Here is a 20,567-nt window from a genome sequence, read left to right on the forward strand (position 1 = left end):
TTAACAGATTACTGGAAGTCTCTATGTCATGATTGTAAAGGTATTGCGCATCGCCGGTAGTGACATAGCGACTCATCGAGAAAATTTTTTTGTGGTGGAAAATCATAAAGGTGAGTCCCAGGATTTTCCTCTTTAGACATGAACCATGACATGGTGGCACCTTGCTGAGAGTGTGTGGACACCAAAATTTTTAGAACCATTAGAGGTTGCTATGTCACGATCAAGAATTTCTTGCACATTGCCTGTAGCAACATAGCACCCAGCCTGGAAATGAGAAACATGACAAGGCCTAGAAAACCTAATGTCACAACAAGTATTAAACTATTAATATACGTGCCAGCATGATAGGACTTTCCCATGTCATCAATAATGTGGACCCACGCCCAAGTCAGATGTCAGATGCAAGTTGACGATCGTTGGATCAAGATCAAATCAACAATCATCACTTTGTCACTATTGGAAGTTGTTCAATGTTTACCCAACGCGACTTGGCAAATATGGGACCCACCACATTTATAAGAATGAAATCTAGTTTCCTCAGCCTCAGATTAAGCTCAGACTTATGGTCGTTGCTTTATCGCTATGATGAGTTGCTTGAATGTTTAGGATAACGATATAGCAAGTAAAGCAAATGGAAAGGGGGCCCACCATATTTGTATTAAATGATGCATCAAATGTTTTCCATCAAATTGAAATTAGATCAAGGGTCATCACTTCATCGCTATGGCAACATGCTCATTTCTTATGTATAGCAAGGTAGCGACTCAACAACACGTGTCCTCAAGGATTGGTGGGTCCAATTCATGTTACCAACAATAAAGGAAAGGTACACATGGTGAAATCTCATTGGATTGAGTGCCAACATGTCAAGTGGAACATGAGTCATCCTTGTTTGCATTCTTGGATCGTAGGATTTTTCAAGATCAATGATGTAAATTTGAAAAAGGAAGGTGGTGCCACTCTGTTTCCCTTACACTTCATTTATGAGGAATGAAAGCTTTGTGTGTGAGAAAAAACAAAGTATATTGTAGGAGATTTCACCATTTTCATCTCATGCAAACAAGATTTCAAGTTTTCTAAGTAGAAGAAATTACTAAGAATATTGTGTTGAGTTTAACTAGAACGTGAAGCCATTTCCCCATTGTTCACGAGATATTGTAGAATTTTAGAGAAGAACAAGCAGAAGATCAAGTAAGTACTTATATACCCTAACCTCTGTAGCATTTTAGTTTCTGCAAATTATAGTTAAGATACCTCCAAAGAAGGTGTTTTCTAGGCAAGATAATTATTTGGATTGGAATATCCACGATGACTTTCTTGAACTACTCCTTGAATCCACCACTGAGACTATACAAGTTAAAAAACTAACCTCATTAAACCCTAGGCTCAAAGTCACAGATGGGTTGTATGATAAGGGGAATTGGGCCCAAGATACTAACACTTCTCAAACTGGTCTAGTTTTATTCAAGAAATGGTTTTTAGAGAGGAATTTGTTTGCCCCGCATACCAATATTTGGAACTTTGATTTAGGGAAATTAATGGTTCCGAGTGTCTTTATGGATTATGACCTCCTTGAGGCTATGGAAAAAAACTATGACCAAGCAATTAGAGTGTTGAGAAGAATTGATGGTAAAATTCTTATCACAATTAGCCTAGAGAAAATTAGGAAAATATTTGGTTTAGGGCCTCTCACTGATTATCATGTGCCCATTGATTTGGAAGGGTTAGAACAGGAATACATGTCAAAGAAGGATGTAGTTAGGGAAGGTGCACAGAGGGCACATATAGGCAAAATTGGAACTTTTCCAACAATAACAACATCCTCCAGGGAACCCTTCAAAAGGGCATATTTCAATGCTAGGGCTGTGGCGGCATACATGACTCTTTGTAGAGTTATTGGAGAAGATGAAGAAGAATTTATGCCTGTAGGTTTTATGTACATGATTACTCAGATTTCCTCTTTTGGCATGGACATAACTTTTGACTTTGCCTCTTATTTAGTAGAAGAAATTCATAATGGCCTGGTGGGGATCGCAAAGGGTAAAATAGAAAAAAAATTTGGCCATTATTCTTTGCTGATGCATATGGTTTTGTTTAAGGGAGTGACATATTTTGGTAAAGAGATGAAATTAAATAGAGAACATGACGGAGAAGCACTACCAGTTTAGTTATGGAGTGTAGATATGACCTGGGAAGCAGAAAATGCTAGTTTTATCCAGTTTGATAGATACTTTGCCTCAAAGTTGAGGTGCTTTTTATTGAGGGACAATCCCAAAGTACCCAAGTCATTGGCAAGTCTTATTAGGCCCTTGGACAATCCTATTGGTTTGAAAGTTTCACATAATTGGGGAGACATCATCCCATATTTATTCTCAACTGTCATTAGGGTTTATGGTTTCAGAGGTACTCCCCATGTGTTACCTTACCAAGCGCCTTTAAAGGTAGGAGTAACCAAATTGTTGTGGTAGCTAGGTGGATTAGAGGAAACTTATTTGTTGAAAAGATCAAGAGGGTCAATATTCCCCACTTGCACAATGGCTCATCAATTTGTAATCACCAAAGGGGGTTGGCTTTCTCTACACAAGATATTAGATCAGTATAAGATGGCTATTTCTCACCCTCATTTTTGTAACACTGAGGGATTTTATCATTAGGCTTTTAGGCATAGAATTAAGCTTGGTGAAATTGATCATGAATTCTATTTTCTTGAAGATGTAATAAGAAATGAATACTCCTTGCAAGAGCAAGAGACTAAGAAGGAAAAATGGAGATTTGTCTCAAAAGTTTTGGATTTCATTCATTGTTTTGATGTAGATTATAGTCCTCTAGGTAATTCCATTACAATAGTAGATAGAATAAATAAGCTCATGCTTACTTTTCCTGAAACAATGGAAACCATGAATGAGAAGAAACAAATTCTTATTAATTCTTTCCTAGATAAGGCCAGGGAGGTAATGAGGAAACTAGGATTTACTCCCAACCTAGGGGCAAGTCAATTGACTGTCCAAAAGAGGCCAAGTTATACTATCATTCAGAATAAAAAGACCACTATGGACAAGGAAAACAAATAATTGGATCCATTAGTGATGTCTAGGAAGAGAGGCCTCCTAAGCCCTCCCCTAAGAGGCAAAAAATAATAAGGGAAGAAGATCCTCACATGGAGGAATACTCACCTTCATAGACCCCTCTGAGGATTGAAGAGGACTAGCTTACTAGGGAACAAATTGAACAATTAGGATCCCAAGGGGGAGTTTTTGTTACTCAATTTGAAATAGATGAAGTGTAATGCCCCGCCAAAGGATCCAAAGAATTCCACTAAGTTTGCCAAACAATTTTTTTTTTTTTTTTAAACATGAAATATAAACCATCCACATGATAGTGGAAGCAATAACAACAATTCAAATGAAAGTAAACATAACATACATACATAACAAGTTACATTCTCTAAAAATCCCTTAACGTTGAATTACATCTAATCATAACTATTCATCTAACATCACATCCTTAGAAATAAAGCATCTAATGTTCTTAAAAAATATACAAGCATCCTTTTTGTAATTACATTTTAGTTTAGCTCAATCATCCATTGCACATGTCACAAGGTATGAAAGGCTTAAGAGAATATACATAAGTGAAATTAAGTATATCATCATCTAATTCTAATCCATGATGTAGTAAATGAAACCACATAACATACATGATACATCATCATCACAAAGATATAAGCACCCATCATAACATATAACCATACATCACAAACATAATTAACTAAGTGCACGGTTCCTCCCAACCATAGATAGCATCATTAGACCATCGTGGATCCTAGCCATCCCTCTGTGCGTAACATTCCAAAGCATCGAAGAGATCATCGGTATTATCATAGTAAGAATGTCACCCCTAAAAACATCCTACTAACATGCAAAGTAAATCATAAGATACCATCATCTAACATATGCAAATCATCAATATAAGAAACATACCAGTAAATACATCCATCATAAGGTATATCATCTATCATAATGCTCCAAGAACAGAATGAAGATAAATACCAACCAAGAAAGCATCGGCCACAGTGTCTCAGACAGAGATAAATACCAACCAAGAAAGCATCAGCCACGGTGTCTCAGACAGATCTCAAATGATAAGAGTGGAAAAAAACTACCACCCGGCCGCATGGAACCTAAGTGGTCCACTCCCACCATGCTAAGGAGATAATCTCAAGTCCCAAACAAGCTATCCAAAACCACAAAGCATAAAAATACTCTCTAAGTCCAGGAATCCTAAAAGTATACTACTCAAAGGTTCCATCACACAAAACCGACTTCTAATTCCCAGAGGCACACAATGACATGTAGGAAACCTACTCTGCAAGCGAGAAAGTGTCATTGCAATTATCACGTACAAGTCACCTTGGCAATTAGCTAAACTCCACAGGTCCATACTAATCTCATGCGGCCACTAGTATCCTCTCATACTTACGAGGCATACTACGGAATGCACGGTCGCAACCATGCGTTCTCACTACTCCCATCCTAGCCTATACAAGCGCTCAAGGCATGGGTGAGAACATCAAAAAAGTTATCTTTTTAGGTTCATTTAATCCCCATTTAGTGTGTAAATGTTATCACTTATTAACCAAACTTACAATGAGTTACCCTGGCAGCCACTTAGGGCCCCAGCCCCCATAGATTACCTACTCTAAGCTCATGGAATCATAAATCACCACAATCCTGTACAAGCGACTGTAAAGAAAATCCAAAAGATAATCCATAAAAAGAATCATCAAATAACCATGATAAAAGCATCAAATATCCATAATAAGAATCATCAAATCTCCATGAGCATCTGAAAAAGCATCCATAGAAAATCATGACCACAATAGTTCTCTATTGGCAACTGAAGGCATCACTAATAATCATAAGTATCAATTGGTTCTCAATAATCAAAATATATCACAATATCCGTTGGTTCTCTACAAGCAACCAAGAATATCTCAAAATCATACTGATCGAAGACTCCAAAAATGGTTGAGTCAAACATGTCACAACATGACATCATCAAGAAATAAATCCACATTTCAGTCCCATCATAGCGACTAGAAAATAATCCAAGGATAACTGATCAATGACTCAAAAATGATTAGCTCAAGTGTCTCATACACATACCTCTCAACTTCACACATGAAGACTGATAAACAATAACAATCAGTAAATACAAACATTTCATAGAGCATACAATCACATTACCATGGTTGGGTTTATAAAGATCGAGACCAAATAAGATCAACATGCCAACATATCTCATAAACCCCCCCCCCCCGAGCCTCTGGTCACAACCTAGGACTGGTCAACACTAGTCAACCCAAAACCCAAAACAAGAAGCATAGAGAATACACGATGCAAACACATGTTTTGGTTTACTAATATCACATAGCTGAATTAAGTGTAGATGTTTCCAATTTTTGTTTCAAGTAAACTAAGAGTAATCTTTTGACCTAAAAGTCAACCCATTTATTCCCTTGATAACATTATCCTTCAGTTATTAAAATATTATTCTAAGAATAGTTTAAGAGTAGATACTATACTCATTAAATTGATCATCATTTGACCTTTAATTAAATTGTTCTCTTTATATAACTAAGATCCATATTTTAATTAATTAACTCTTCTTAAGGTTACTTCAACTTTCAACATAAAACAAGGATCATTATTCATCTAAATTATAAGAGAGAGCCAACTATCAATCTTTAAATGACCAATTAAATCAATCCTTTAACATAGGTACACAATCCATGACCTATTAACATTCTAATAATTTTCAATTAAAAACTTAATTAAGTATTACTAAAGTTTGAGTCTTTTAATTTAATCGTTATCATTGTTGACAACATATAATATCTAAGGTCATAATTCAAGTCATTAGAATAAGACTTATCAACTTCGATGTAGATACTTAAAAACTCCACTAAAAGAATTGATAATAGCATAACAATTAAAACTTTATTACACAACTTAATTATTAATTAAATCTAATTAACTATCATGTGTATCTCTTTCAAACTGAAAATTGAAACTCATTCTAGTTGCAAAACATGTACCTTTTATCTATGTTTTAAGGTAGTATGCCTTTGATTATTTTTGTGCGCATTAAGTTGCTCTTGTTTAGAATGTATTAGGGGATCTATTTTAGTAGTTGTTAAAGAACGAATGTTGGATCAATGTGGTTTTTGGTTTATCATTAAACCAAAATCATATTGCTCTAAGTGTATTGTAGTGTTCTCAATGGAGTCATATCCTCTTACAGAGGGAAAGGGTTCAATGGGACCTGCATAGTGAGTATCTTAGTTTCTCATTCTTGTAGGCTTCCAGGAGTAAGCCTAATCCCGGGGGGGTGGATGTAGTGCCTGCCCCTGGTTTGCATTTTGTTATCATTGTTGAACTCTTTTAGAGCTAGTTTTATGTTGTTGGTTAGTAGCATTCTTTTGAGATTATCAGATATTGTGCTATGGATTCAGTTTAATTATGTGATGAGATCACTTAGACTTTATATTTCATGTATGCATGATGATCATTACATTGCTTTCAGTTATTGATGGTTATTAGCTAGATGGTTTATTATCATATGTGTTTTCTTATGGATACTTACCCCATACTTGCATGTGTATGGTGTGCGTGTTTGCTTTTGTATGGCGTGTTTGATGTGGTTAAGGAAGGGAGTCGTAGTCACCTACTAGTTGGGATCTACACGATGCACAACTTCCTGCCATTGTCTGTTTAGTTTAGTATATATTGTGCTTGTACATGCATGGTTTTTATGCGGGTTGCAGGTATCGGGTATCGACTTCCCTGAATTGCCAAGATGAGCGTACCCTATCACATTATCTCAATGATAAGAGAGGGGAGATAAATTCTCAAGTCCAAATCCCAACCCTTTAAGCCATTTGTTCTAATTGGAAAATTAGGACAAGTATCTGAGTTGAGTACCCTTCGAATATGTCGGATGACATAATTCATGATATAAACCCTTGGTTTGATTTTGTATGTATTTTGGCTAAGAAGGATTTTCATATTTTTACCTTATGAGTCTTTGATGTATTTTCTATTAATTAAGCCTAATTAAAATATTTAATTAATGGTTTAACTAAATGGAAAATTAATATGGTATTTTAATATTTATTTTATTTAATTAATTGGCAAATTAATTAAATAAAATAATTAAATTTGAAAATAAAAAGTTTAAAGTTTAAATTTTGAATGTGACAATATTTATTTTAATAATAATATATTTGGAGTTCATTTTTAAATAAATGACTAAATAATATTATTATTAAAGCTAATAAATATTTTAGCAATAAATTTTTGGAAAATGAAATTTAAAAGTGGAAAATATATTTAAAATTATTAAAAGATTCTAAATCTCATATGATTAAAATATAAAGATATTAAGATTGAAAAGTGGAATTATTAAAGTTAGTGCATGAGATCTAGTAAATAAATAAATTAAATTGGAAAGAGTAAAGTAAATATTAAATTAATTAATGTGCATTATTTTTAATATTTGCTCACATAGGAGTTGGCAAATTCTCGGGAGTTGTCATGTAGACAACACAGGAGTTTGCACTCTAAGAATGCACTAGTTGTCTACACTTAGGAGTTAGCATTTTTATTTGAGCACATGGTGTCTACAACCTTAAGACTCATCTAGAAGGTTGGAGAAGACCTATGCTTGGTTGTCATGCTTATCTTCTAGTTGTTTCTAAAGACACTCTAGATGCATCTTAGAGGCCTTTAAATAAAGGATCTCCTAGTGTGTTTGGACAAGCTGAATGGAAGCTACAAGCTTCAAGCTAAAATGGAAGCTTCAAAGCTTACATTCATTGAGAAGATCATATGCTTCTACATGCTCATATATTTTCTACATGCTTCTATGCTTCTTCTAGCACTTCTAGTCACTTGGAGGATTTGGTTGGTTTGGATCCCTTGGCGGGGCATTACATGAAGGAAACCCCAAGAGCCTCCTATGCCAAGTTTTGAGTTGACAGTAGCAGATTATAAAGTAAGGGAATTAGACCCTATGTTAGAGCAAGCAAGTCAACAATTTTTGTCAGATGATAGTTTTGTCAAATCTAGAGTCTTCCACCAGTTTGCATGGAGAACTAACATGGACAAATTCGAAGAAAGATGCAACAAGCTAAGAACAGAGCATCTAGAGATGGAGGAGGCTTCCTTGAAAAATCAAATAAAAGAAAAGATGATGCAAGAATTCCAAAACATAACCCCTGAAGAGGGGAGATAGATGGTTAAGGCCTCAATTATTTTATTATTACCCAATTGAGATATAGCTGATGCTTTGATTTTTAATTCTATTTCAAATAAATTGGATTTACAAGATTAGAATAAGAAAGAATTCATAGGCACTGCATTCAGTGAAGACCAGGCTGCTCTGGTTATATGGTCATTGAGAAAGGGATCTAGGGTTGTTTCAGCATAGCCAGATGACTTAGGATTAATGGGAAATATCATTATGAGAAGAGTAGCAGAGACATCCCATGTACAGGTAGCTCATATGGGTGTAGGAACCTATTAGTTTGTTTTGGCCATTGCAGAGAAAGAAGAAAAAATAATGTTTGAATTGCAAAGTATGAGAGTGTTTTGGAGGCTTATAATAAAGAAGTTCAAAGAAGAATTGAACTTGAAACTAAAGTAATGGGGAGGTCTTCTAGGCCAAGAATCACATATCCCTATCCTCCAGTGGAAACTTTTAAATCCACTCCTCTCATAGAGATGCTAGATACCCCACAAAAGCCACAATATTACACTACTAAAGACTTTGAAGAAGAAAAGAGCAAACTATGGGCATTGCATGTAGAGCTAAATGTATAGTATGAAGATAAATTGAGAAAAGCTCTCACACATTTGGGAGATAAAATTGAATGGCCACTATTTTATAATCATCTATCAAAGACAATAAACATATGGGATGAAATGAAAGCCCATGATGAGGCTCTGAAGCCTATTGTGAATAATCAGCTATCAAAGACAATAAACATATGGGATGAAATGAAAGCCCATGATGAGGCTCTGAAGCCTATTGTGAATAAATCAGTAAAAAGAAGGAAAGAAATGACTTTTTTGTGTTACTCTATCATAAAATCTTCACTTGATCAAATTGAAAAGACCTATGATATTGTTACTAATCTTCCAGAATTTGATAATAAAAGAATTCATCTACAGAGAAGAATAGTGGGCTACTTGAATAAATATAAGACCCAAAAATTTGATTTATTCCCTCATGCCCTAGATCAAAAGAATAAATTAAAAAACAAATATGAACGGGCTAAGGAATTAGATGATTTTTTTTTTTTTGAGAATGAATAAAATCATCAATGAAAAGGGACATGCATGGTGGGCTACCACAATAGAAGAAATGGTGAAAGCCCATATATTCTTTGATTGTTTGAAACAATATTTTGTTGACATTGGCAGTGAAGCTAAGTATATTATCAAGAAGCAACAGGATATTATGCATTTTGATTGGCCAAATGATGCACTTTATGACAAGTGGATGGCAGATATTGCTTCTGGTGAACAATTAGAAGAAGTTGAAAGTGATGATGATAAAATACATAAAGATGAATTATAAATCATTGATTCACTACCATTAGCACCTGGGAAAGAAGAAGACAAAGAAGGGCAGTCATCTCATGCGAAAGATGTAATGGATTAGTTGGATGACATAGAAAAAATGGAACCAAATGTAACTGTCACTTTGGTAGTACATGATGATATGAGTGGAAATGCCAGAGTGGAGGTGAAGTTGCATGAATTAGAGCCTAACACATCACTGGAAAGTTTGATAGCTACATACATTGAGGACTCATAGTGAATAAAGACCAATCATGGGATTTGTAGCATGCAAAGATGTAACAGAAAAGGGGGCCTACCAAGAGAATGATATAATGTTACCTTTCTGTTACATAACGTTTTGTCTTTTTCCTGTTAAGGAAAACATAAATATCTTTTGTAAAAGGACACCTATCAATTATCTACGCTTGAAGCTTGTTGCATCTCACATTATATAAGTGAGAGTCTAGGGCTAGAGAAGGGTTCAATTTCTAATGCATTTTAGTTTTATACTTAGGATGTTTTCAATCCAGTTATAGAGAAAACTTTATGATGTATCTTCTTTGCAAGTTTCCTAAGAATACATTGATATTATAGGATTTTGATATCTTTTCTAGAAGTATTCTGAGTATTATTTCAATTGTATATAATTTTCAAGGAAGATTAATACAAGTTTGAACTATCCCCCATCTTTTCTTGTTGAATCTTGTCTCCATTATTTTACTTGGTTACTCTGATGTTGTATGAGCAAAGCTTGTCCAATTGAATACAATTTTTTAAAGTTTTATGTCAATTCATTATTGCTATTGATTCAATGAATTAAGTGAATTCTTTAGTGAATTCAATAGAGGTGCTATGGTAATAGGATGGATTTTTGTAAGTATGAATTCCAGTAAGAATAGCTGATAATGTTTGTTGTAATGCAACAAATTAGATCTATAAATTGGAGTAGACTCTAAATCGCAATGGAATAGGCACTGATCAAATTAATTTAGTCTATAGATAGGTAGATCATGAATAAGCATCAAGTCTAAAATCAAAATCAACTTTATTTTACTGTTCATGAAGATTTTCAAAGGTGGTCAGCACTTGTTTGCATGGAATATTTTAGCCCGAATTAGCCTTTATTGTTGGAAATACTTGCAAATCTGAGAAGAATTATGACCAAATCTACTTATAAGGGATGTATATCATCTGCAATGTCAAGGAATGGATAAACTGTATACGTGTCTAAATATAGAAGATGAGAATTAGAATGAAACTAAGATAATTTTCATACAACAGTTTGTATTTGAATCATCCCCTAGGTATACCCACCTTGGTTTTGCAGAGCCTAAAGAGTAGAAAACCATCCTTGGTTTTTTTGAAGTTGGGTCCAAGTGGTTTCCACATGTAATTGTTTATAGGAAATGGCTAATCCTTAGGTTATGTGAGTATTATCACTTTGGTATTGAGCATTTTTTCATTCAGTAGTTTCAAACACCAACAGACCCTAAGATCATGTGGATGAGAGGATTCCATGGAACCCTAATGCATTAGATGAAGTGGGAAAATTCTATTTATATAAGAAAGAGACAAGGATGGAAATGTTGTTGGTCAATTTGATAGTAAAGTGGATGAAAAGGAGTTGAAAGTGATCTTATTGAGAAGATCAAAAGTACAAGTTGAAGTGTGTAGAAGAGTTGAGAGTGATGGCTAGTCAATGAGAAGATATGATGAGTAGAATGGAGATCAGAACTATAGAATGGAGATCAAAACAAGAAAAGTGAGTTTTGTTTTATTAGTTCATTTGACTATTAGTTTCTAACCATTGTAGCACAAAATTTCTTAATTGAGTGGACTTAACAATATTTTTATTTGTAAATCTTTATTGTAAGGTTTCCATTGAATGTTTGTAAGTCCTTTAGACATGCCACTCATTGAAGGGTGATAAGGTCTAGATGATTTCAAAATTCCCTTGTGATTCCAAAATTTGACTAATCTCCTCTGGACACAGCCCAAAAGATATCCCTAGAACCAAATGGTCTATCTCTTTAAGTACATTATTATTTCTTGCCCAAAAAAAAAGACAAAACACATATATAAGCAATCTCCTCTCTATTAGATTTATTCTCAAATATGTTTATTCTAGTGTATTAGTAGTACAAGTAATCTACCTATAAGGAACTTCCTTATATTCTGATGGTTAGTGACCTCAAAGCATAAGATGAGAAGTGGAGGATGTGAAGAAGCAATTATAGTATTTGGATGACCTCTTGGAACCACAAAAAGGGTGCCTAGTCTCAATAGTGCTCTCACTTTTTGGTAAGAAATGTTTCTTCCTTGTTCTTTCTCTTCTTCTTTGTATTTGCCACCTCCTTCGGATCTTCCCCTTCTTGAAATATGTGGGCATGCCATTTCCAAGATTCCCTCACTACTCGCAACTATGGAAAATTGGGTGGGTCTTGTATTGTAATTTGGAACTATCATGGATCCCTATTGTCTAATAAGATGATAAATCTTTTTCCAATAAGATGAAGAATACTTCATAAATTAATATAAATTGTGAACAAGCCACCTATTAGTGTGATTTAATAGAGAACAAAGACAAAATCATTTTACTAGCTTCACTTTTCCAATAAGAACTCCATACTTAAATTGGTGAAGAGTAAGAATACACTAGAAATATAAAGTTAAATCATAATACCAATAGATACTGTCAAAAAATTGGTTTACATTAGGCAAGAGTCTACAATACAATACAACGATAAATAGGCAACTTCTAATAGTAAATTTAAATTGTGGACTTCTTATGGTAAATTGTCTTGGGTTCGAGTATTGGAAGGTTCCTTCTTTCTATCTATGACTTCTTACCTTTCTTGTATCTCTATGTTGTAGTATACTCTTGTTTACATTTCTATTACATTGTAAGGGTAGGCATGCCTACTTAAATCCCTCCATAAAGGAAATTGTAATTGGTGGAATGTCACAAAAGCCACTTGATCTGGCAATTGTGAAGAGAGGGTATGCCCTCCTAATCATGTATTGGAGGCTCTTCCTTTTCCTCCCCTTATATATAGGGCTTTGGTCTCAAGCTACACCAAGGGTTTTCTTTCCTCATTCGTTTTCCCCTCGTACCCACACTTTTAATGAGGAAAACAATTGTAAATATTTAAAAATAATAATAATAACAATGCAAGCCTTTTACTAATAAGAAAAAACCATAATAGTATTGATCGAGCAAGACAAGTGTTGATTGAGTGCAAAATTAATGAAGTATGAAGACTGTTGGTGAAAGAAGAACATCGTTTGATAAATGAAGAATAATTTATGAAAGATTGATTAAGGGATGACATAAAGTCAAGATTGAGACTATTCTAGAAGATTCTAAGAAAAGGATGAAGTTTTTAAGAATAAAAAACATCGAGAATAATTCAAGAAAGATTTTATGGTGAAGATTTTGAGAAGTGTTTTGAGATCTAAGAAAAGGTACAAGTTCCAAAGAGGAGTTACACCTGGCAAGATCAAAAAATATTTTTAATCTGGCATAGATTCAATGAACCTAAGATTGTGTGGATGAAAGGATCCCATGGAAATCCTAATGCATGAGATGAAGTGGCAAAAAGCTATCTATATAAGGAAGAGAAAAGGATGGAAATGTTGTTGGTCAAGTTTATAGTAAAGTGGATGAAAAGGAGTTGAAAGAGATCCTACTAAGCTAATCAAATGTGTGAGTTGAAGTGTATAGAAGAGTTGAGAGTGATGGCTAGTCAATGAGTGGAGATAATGAGTAGAATGGAGATCTGAACAAGCAAAATGAGTTTTATTTTATTAGATCATTTGACTGTTAGTCTCTAACCATTGTAGGAAAAAAATTCTTAATAGAGTGGACTTAACAATCTTTTATTTGTAAATATTTATTTTTAGGTGACATTCCATTGAATGTTTGTAATTCCTTTAGAAAAGCCACTCATTAAAGGGTGATAAGGTCTAGATGATCTTTGGTGAAAATCCCTGAACAGGGTCACACCTAGCAGTGTGTTTGTAGCCTTTAATGTGGTTAACTCTTAACTAAGCTCTCTTCATAACAGTGAAATTATTTCAAGTGACTAGTCTTGGGTGATTTTTACCCTGATTGGGTTTCCACATTAAAAACCATGGTGTTCATATGTGCATGGATGTTTTGAAAGTGTTTTTTTTTTACATGTTGAAACTGTTGTTATTTGTGTAAGTTGGTTAATGAAACCGATATTTGATACTGCATCCAAATCTGTTTGATGCATATGAAAGATTTACCGTGATTACCAAGTTGATTTATTGATAAGTATAAGTGTGAGGAATTGTTTCAAAGTGCCCGAGGATAACTAATTCAACCCCCCTCCCCCCCTCTCAGTTATCTAATAGTTTGGAAAAATGGAAAATAGACCTCAATTGCCTACAACCACAAATGAATCTAATTAGAGATGGACAATCATAGTTTGACCATAATCTTACATAAAATACTTGCAATTTAGCAGTTTAGCACTTTCAACTAAAAAATAAAATTAAAAAATTTGAAAGAAAATTGTAATCCACCTACAAGACTAGGAATGTTGAGACTTTGGTTTTTTTCCCCTTCCTCTATATTTGGGCATTCTCTTTCATGGAATTCGATAATGCATTTGATCAAACCAATAGAAAGAGGCTAGTTATCACACTTTTGCAAGAAATTGGTAAACTTCCATCAACTATTGGTAATGAACATTAATAAAAGTCTAGGAAATAAAAATAAAATCATTCTATTAGTTGTTTCCAACTAGTTTAATCATAACATATTAAATAAATGGTGCATTGATATTGTGTAGTTACCTTCAAGTCGTACCTTCTCTCACATTGGAATTTTTGAGACCTTTCCTTCCCTTCTATGACCTCAAAGAGTGACAATAACATTGTTGCCTAATTTTTACCTACCAACTCAATTAGGTAGAGCCTTATGTTTCAAATCAAAGAGGTACATATTGATCCATTCTATATCATATGTTATGCAATAATTTGAACCATTATTTACAAAGGTAACTATTGCATTTTATGAAGGAAATAATACAATGAGAAAGAACATATTGAATATTATTATCTAAAAATGTAATATATATTAAATTTATTAAATATTATTTATACTCCAGTTGTCTTGAAACTAGCTAGAAATAAATTTTATGCACTTTGGTTTAAAGCATGCATACATATGTGTAATCTTTAAAAAAAGGCATACATGAAAAACATGGTATCATTGCCCAAGTGACTGGTTGTTGTGATGGTGACTCTAACAACTTGCACTCCTACTTCCCCACTACTTCCCACTAGTACATTTGCCATTGATTTTTGACCAAAGGCCATTTTGGCTTATGATTTTATTTTATTTTGTTTATGTCCCAAAAAGGACAAAATTTTGACCTTTGTAAAGTTTAATGTCAAAATTTTGATCAACACGGGATATAAACAAAAAAAAAAATTGATTCTCATTTCATTTCATTCTATTGGTTATGTGTGGGTGACACAAAGGGTTAAGTGCAATAGTACAGGTATGTAAACAAATCAGATTGACCTAGTGATTTCATGCATTTAGGTTGATTATATTGGACATGAACATTTTTTAACCCAAAAAATGCAGGCATGAGCCAGAATAGTGGTTGGAGAGCTATATGGAGCGCTATTTGTTAACCCATATCTAGATCATTGGAGCTGATTATTAGCTGGAGAGCTGCATGGAGTGAAATTTTGTATAGTTCTTGATCATTCAAACTGATGATGGTATCATATGGTGGAGGTACTTGAGCTTCCCTCAATATTCTTCTTAATTAATTGAAATACTCACTAGAATCGTGGATTATTCTCTATATGCAATGGTTTGATTATTCTCTTCAACCTTGCAGGAATACTCTCTTCCCTAGTACTGGTATATAATATATATCTAAGAAAACTTGCAAAAGCAACAAAATTGCTAACCATTTCTAGTTCTTTTCATCTTCAATTATTTTTAGGTATTTGTGGATGACTTGTATCTTTGTCAAAAAAAATGCCTTGAACCATCTCTGTATCCTCCAGCCTTCCACCGACTTTTCCTTTAACTTTAATCAAATCCAAGTTAACATCTTTGTTGGAAGCATGAATGATGATGATAATTATATGGGGGAGTATTGTAGAAACATGATTAGATCATTATCATTATGATATGTTACATTCATGACTTTTTTTTTCATTGATGTCAACATAACAATTTTTTGTGGTATCTGATAGAAGAACAGTGATAAAGATCAAGTTGGTTCGGATAGATAGTTGAGTAATTTCACTAAGCGAGGTTAAAGGGAGATAATACTAAGTGTTTAGTATATGTAGCTAACCTCAGAAGCATAAGATATTAAGTTTGGAAGGAGTTATGCAAGCTTCAATGAAGACTATTTCGAGATAAAATTTACAGAAGCATGTTCTGGTAAACTCATTATATCTCTTGGTAGAGTTGTTATTATGAGAAGCCAAAGTTAAATATGTGAAGAAGACATTTTGAAGTTGACATAGCTAAGCTCTCTCATCATAATGCTACACATATAGAAAGTTATTCAAGTTACAATGAGAAAGATTAATGTTATCACTACGTGTAACATGTTCTTAATGAGGTCCTATAATAATTAATTAAGGTGGTGTAATAGTCGACTCAAGGAATTTTTTTATGGATTTGATATAAAGGAAGGACATTTTATTTTGTTATGAAATATTGTATATGGATGTGTGACTGATTGCAAGAAACACGATGAGTGGAATGCGAAGATAAGAAGAGCAGAGCAAAGTTGGAGAGAACTTCATTGCCGAGGTTTTGTTGTGAGATCTGAGGTTTGATATTTGGATCTGAGATTCGTGACTTGGTCTACAAGGTCTGATAGTGATTGGTCTAGTTGATAGGACATAGGAAAGAAGTTAAATAATAGTACAAACAATTATTCTACAAGGAATAGTTGAAAGATCAATTGGACAATGAGTTTAGTGTTCTTGTCCTAGAAGCTGTTTGGATAGTGGGTCCTTCTAACTTCTACAACTCCTAATAGGGTTGGAATCTCCTAATAGGGATTCAAAGTCTCCTAATAGGGATGCATATGTACTAAATGTTGTAATAGACTCCTAATAGGGTCCATCCTCTAACAAGGAATATTTATATTAGTCATTCATCTTGTGGGCGTCATTCCCACTAGGGTTTTCCCTCTGATCAAGGGTTTCCGTAGTTAATATATCTAGTGTAATTGTGTATGCAAATCTTGTTATGGTTGTTGTTTGATTTGGTTGATTGTCTAAGATTAATTAAGGTTGATAAATATTTTAACTAGATAACTGATTGACCCCCCCCCCCCCCCCCCCCCTCTCAGTTATATTGGTGGACTGTTGTTTCTAACAATTGGTATCAAAGCATCAGGTCTTTGAAGATAAAGTTTAACAACTTTGGGAGATCCATGGTAAACATATTCAAAAAAGATAGTATGAAGTTCGGTGGAACACATTATGATAGTTGGAAGGAAAAGATGAAGACACATCTACTGTGTATGGGTCCATGATATTGGATCTTGAAAAAATTTGAAAAGATAATTATTGTTGAAAGTTTGTTGGAGACTTGTACTAAGGATGAGAGAGACATTTTCATGTGTGACATGAGAGCTAGAGAAGCACTATTATGTGTACTTCTTGAAATTGAGTAAAACTAGGTAAAATCACTTGATACTTCTCATAAGATTTGGAAAGCTTTGGAAAATAGTTTTGAAGGTGATGAACATTCTAAGAAATTGAGGCTACAAAGTTGGATTTGTGCATTTCAAGATGCTAAAATGATGGAAGATGAATCTATAAGAACATATGTAGGCATGATATCAGAAATTACTACAGGTATCACATCTTAAGGAGGAGCCAAGGAAGATGATGAGGTAATCTAGAAGATATTGAAGAGCTTAATGCCACCATTTAAGTAAGAAATTCAAATGATATAGTTGTTGATTTCTTGTACCAAATATTTCACAAAGGAAGCATTACTTGGGAGACTTGAAGTAGTTGATAATGAGCTTAGACAGTTTAGAGAATTTACAAGAATACAAACAACTTTCAGTGCCCTACATATTCGACCTAGTTTATCAAGGAGCACAAGTGCTAGAGGAGACTTTGCTAGCAGTAGAAGATCTAATGAGGAAACAAAGATAGAAGAAGGAGTAGCCCTTCTGGTAAGAAGAGAAAATGATGGAATGAATTTTTTTAAATGTTTGAATTGCAATGAGTTTGGTCATTATGCATCTAAGTGTCCTAAAAGAGAAAAAAAGTATAAAGGAAAGTTCAAACCTAGAAGAGATAGAGAGTGTTTGTAGGCAAATGAAGAAGATGATTCTAATGAACAAGTAGTAAGTTTTAGTGATGATGAAATAGGATTTTTAGCTAGTAAAGAAGAAAGTCCTGAGAAAATGGCTTTGGTATCACAGGTTGAAAAGAAATCCGATTGGATAATTGATAGTGGTTGTTCATATCATATGACTAGTGATATGAACAAGTTTGTTGACTTAAAAAGTTATGATGGAGGTACTATCAGAGTTGGAAACAATGCAGTGTGCCATGTTAAAGGTATTGGATCTATAACTCTTGGTGGTAAGACTAACACCGAGGATGTATATTTTTTTGATGGTTTCAAACTCAATCTTTTGAGTGTTGGACAACAAGTGGATAAAGGTTATCAATTATAATTCATAGAGAAGACATGCATGATCAAAGATATAGATGGAAAGGTAATTGGAATAGGAACCAGATCTAAAGATGGAAAGGTAATTGGAATAGGAACTAGATCTAGAGGTAATGTATTTCAGTTGAATCCAACTGAAATAATATGTTTGGTTGGCAAGGTAGATGAAAATTGGTTATGGCATAAGAGATTTTGTCATAAACTTTGATAGCATTGTGAAAACTAGTAGTATGATTGTAGTTAGAGATTTGCCTAAGATTGTTAAGCCTACTAACACAACTTGCAAGGAGTGTGTATTGGCAAAGCATACCAGAACTTCTTTTCCTAGCAAGAAGTTTACTACTACAGCCAAGTTGGAGATTGTACATATAGATATTAGTGGTCCTATGAAGACTAAATAATTTTATGGTGAAAGATATTTCATGATTGTAGTTGATGACTTTTCTAGAATGATGTAGGTTGCATTTCTTAAAGAAAAATTTGAGGCATTTGATAAGTTCAAGATATTCAAGAATAGAGTTGAGAATGAATCAAGTATGAAGATTAAATGTTTAAGATCAAATAGAGGAGGATAATTTACTTCAAATGAGTTTAACATCTTTTGTGAAGCTAATGGAATCAAAAGACAATTATCAACTCTGAGAACCCCTGAACAAAATGGCATTGTAGAGAGAAGAAATAGGTCAGTAATAGAAGCAACAAGAGCTATGTTAGTTGAGAATGATGTATCCAAGATGTTTTGGAGAGAACCTATGAATACAATAGTCTACACTATGAACACAGTGCAAGTTAGGAAAGACACAAACAAGACCCCCTATGAACTGTAGTTTGGTCACTCACCTATAGATAAGTATTTCAAAAATTTTGGTGGAAAATGTTATATCAAAAGAGATGATGATGTTGGTAAATTTGATGCTAGAAGTGATGAAGGTATATTTCTTGGTTACTCATTGAAAAGAAGAGCTTATAGATGTTATAATCTAAGAACTAAGACTACTGTTGAGAGTGCAAATGTAAGAGTTGATGAGAAATTCAAGATACAAGAAAGAATAGTTAATTACAATTTTGATGATGAGAATGTTGTTACCAAAAAAAGGAATGATGAAGTATTCTTTGAGACTAACAATGATTTGTAGAATGAAGGAGAGAAAAGGCATGAAAAAAGCTTAGAACCTTCAATAAAGCTAAGAGTTGAGATAACAACTCCCACTTCTGGTAAGAATATGACAAATAATCATCCACTAGAGTAGATCATCAGAAGTAGAGATAAAGGTGCGATGACAAGAAGCAGAATCAATGAAAAACTACATCTAATATCTCAAGTTGAACCAAAGAATGCAGATAAGGCATGTAAAGATGACTATTGGAAGCAAGCTATAAAATAAGAATTAGATTAGATAGTGAAGAATGAGACATGGGAATTGGTCCCCAGACCAACAGACAAGAATGTGATAGGAACTAAATGGGTATTTAGGAACATGATGAATGAACAAGGTGAAGTTGTAAGGAACAAAGCAAGATTGGTATGTAAAGGATACTCAAAGTAAGAAGGAATAGACTATGATGAAACCTATGCTCTTGTGGCAAGAATACAAGTAGTAAGGTTATTCTAAGCCTATGAAACACATAATAAATTCAAAGTGTATCAAATGGATGTCAAGTTAGCATTTTTGAATGGAGAACTTGAAGAAGAGGTATACATAGAACAACCTGAAGGTTTTCCCTTAACAGATGACAAGGACTTAGTATGCAGATTGAAGAAAGCATTATATGGCTTGAAGCAAGAACCCTAACCTTGGTATGCAAGGTTGGACAAGCATTTGATAAAACTTGGATTTAGCAAAGGTATGATTAACAGTAATCTATATTAGAAAGAAATAGATGATGGATTGATGATTTTGGTAATATTTGTTGATGATATCATATTTGGAGGAGATGATGATGAAAGTGAAAAGTTTGCAGAAGAAATGAAGAAGGAATTTGAAATGAGTGTGATAGGAGAGATGAAATACTTCCTAGGATTACAGATTGTGTAGGACAAATAAGAAATATTTATTTCTCAGACTAATTATTTGAAAGATCTACTAAAAAGGTTTGGTTTGGAAACATGTAAACTAGTTGGAACACCTATGGTAACTAGACACAATTTATCTACAAAGGATGATACACCTACTATTGAGAAAAAGAAGTATTGATCTATGATTAGAGGGTTGCAATATCTGACTCAC

Source organism: Cupressus sempervirens, chromosome 3 (assembly GCF_028749045.1).
Source record: "Cupressus sempervirens isolate cs-2001-9-10 chromosome 3, ASM2874904v1, whole genome shotgun sequence".
Lineage (NCBI taxonomy): Eukaryota > Viridiplantae > Streptophyta > Pinopsida > Cupressales > Cupressaceae > Cupressus > Cupressus sempervirens.